Source organism: Trachypithecus francoisi, unplaced genomic scaffold (genome assembly GCF_009764315.1).
Source record: "Trachypithecus francoisi isolate TF-2019V2 unplaced genomic scaffold, Tfra_2.0 Lachesis_group17, whole genome shotgun sequence".
Taxonomy (NCBI): domain Eukaryota; kingdom Metazoa; phylum Chordata; class Mammalia; order Primates; family Cercopithecidae; genus Trachypithecus; species Trachypithecus francoisi.
This window is the reverse complement of record NW_022681462.1, coordinates 46181718-46184055: the sequence shown is the minus strand read 5'-3', so window position 1 is coordinate 46184055 and position 2338 is coordinate 46181718.

The window sequence follows — 2338 nt, the reverse complement described above, 5'->3', positions numbered from 1 at the left end:
GTATAGGGACCTTGATTTCTTAATTTTGTCAAGAGAGCAATAAACTCACAGCCAACTTATGTTTTAAAAATGTGTATGGTTCCCAGGTGAAGAGAATTTCAGTTCACTTAGATGCCCTTTATTTTTCACATGCATTCCAGCCTCACTTCTGCTCTGCATATGTCCCCAGTATATTTTTGCTCATGACACAGAAATATCATTTCCATTCTTTGCTGGAATTAACAAACAGCAAAATATCTGGCCTGCTGGACAGAATGCATTGATCTGCTATTGTCTATCTGTCCTAGCACCTCTTGCAGAACTGTTGTTTAACACATTCTTGGATTCATATTTAGAGCATCAGGCTAATTCATGTTTGCTAATTTGCATGTGAAGGCTAGATGTTAAAATAGAATTTAAAGTATTTGGTTATATCTACTGTTTTTACCCTCTATAATTAGTAGAACTTTTTGGATGTCCTATTGTGTGGTTTGGTGAACTATCATGCACCAATTATACTAATCTTAACTAAAGAATAGTTTAACATATTTTTAATGATGTTTAACTTATTATTTATAGTATATAACCAGGAGAAAGTCTTCAGCTATACAGTAATTTATCTTTCTTTTATAAAGCTAAAAAGATGTTAATTCGCATGATTTTAGCTGAGATTTCAGTGTGGACTTTGCTTCTGAATTGTGTCCAAGACTCTGAGTTGGTTTTAAGACCTTACATCTGCATGGTGCTTTGCCGTTTAAGAAGGAACTCCACATTAATCTTCAGCTCTGATTATTCAAGTTCATCCCACCTCCTGTTACAGTCACTGCTTGAATAAATGAATGAACCGAAACCAGAGTTGACTTTGGTTTTCATAACATTGTGAGTTTGTTGGAACAGATATCATTATTATTGAATAATGTGATTTTGTAATATTATATATTATAATTATTGTATTTTTTCAGATAAAACAGCTGCTAAAATGTATTTGTACAGCTGACCTTGGAACAACACAGGTCTGAACTGCGTGGATCCATGTATACATGGACTGTTTTTTCAATAAAATTACACTAACTGTGCCTGCCTCTCCTGCTTCCCCTTCTACATTCTTCATCCTTTCTTCTTCTGTCACCTCTGAGACAACAAGGCCAACCCCTCCCTTTCCCCTCTTTCTCTTCAGTTGAAGACAAGGAAGATGAAGACTTTTGTGAAAGTCTGCTTTCACTTAAAGAATAGTAAATATATTTTCTCTTCCTTATGATTTTCTTAATGACATTTTCTTTTTCTAGCTTTCTTGACTATAAGATAAAGTCTATAATACATATAACGTACAAAATCTATGTTAATCGACTGTTTTTTGTTATTGCTAAAGGTTCCTGTCAGCAGCAAGCTATTAGTAGTTAAATTCTGGGGGAGTCAAAAAGTTACATGTGGATTTTCAAGGTTCGGCACTCCTAACTCTTGCATTGTTCAAGAATCAGCTGTATTACACTTTCTAGTTACAATGCATTTAGCATCTTGTGCTATTCAAAACAACCCTGTCAGGTAGGAGGAGAAAAATGATTATCTCTGTCTAGCAGATAAGGAAAGTGAAATTTAAAGGTCAATGACCACCTCCAAATCGCAGTGCAACAGCATTGCTAAGACCTGAATTTAGTCTGTTTCATCATAGTTTGGTGCTCTTTTCAATATTCTTTTACTATTCTTAGGGCATATTAATCACCATGTGTGGGAGTGGGTGGGGGCTGTCAGAGGGGCAGCATCTGGAGTTTCACCTGGTCAGGACAGAAGTGCTCCTCCCTGCTGGAATGATGAGCCCTCTGTGCTTTGTTCCTTCTCTGCAGTGTGGCCAAGGTGATGGGCTTTTACAAAAGGGCACCATGGGGCATTTTAGGGGTAGCTTGGGATGGTGGTTGGGAGCAGCTGACATGACACATGTCAGGATGTTGCCAAACTCATTTTGGCAAGGCTATTTAAAGGTCAAAAGATAAAACACTAGCAGCCTCTGTTGTCCAACACCAGGGAGATCATTCTCCTGTTCTTATCCAGGATGGTGCCAAGCTCTACGGGAACAAAATGGAAGAAGGAGGAGGCAGAAAGCGAAGCCTCAGGTCCCTTAGGTCCAGGAATGAACATAATGCCTTCCTTGACCCTTAGGAAAGCCAGATCTCTAAGCATTTGGAATATTTTACATTAACAAAACCATATTTTTTTTAACCAGTGTCCTGTCCTTTTTTATTGTCACATCCTGGGGAATTTTTGAATTTATTCAAAAAATGTCCTACAATGTTAGTACTGCATCTAATGGCTGGGCTGCGTTGCTTCCTGTTACTCTCCATCTGGCCGTTTGTACTAACACAAC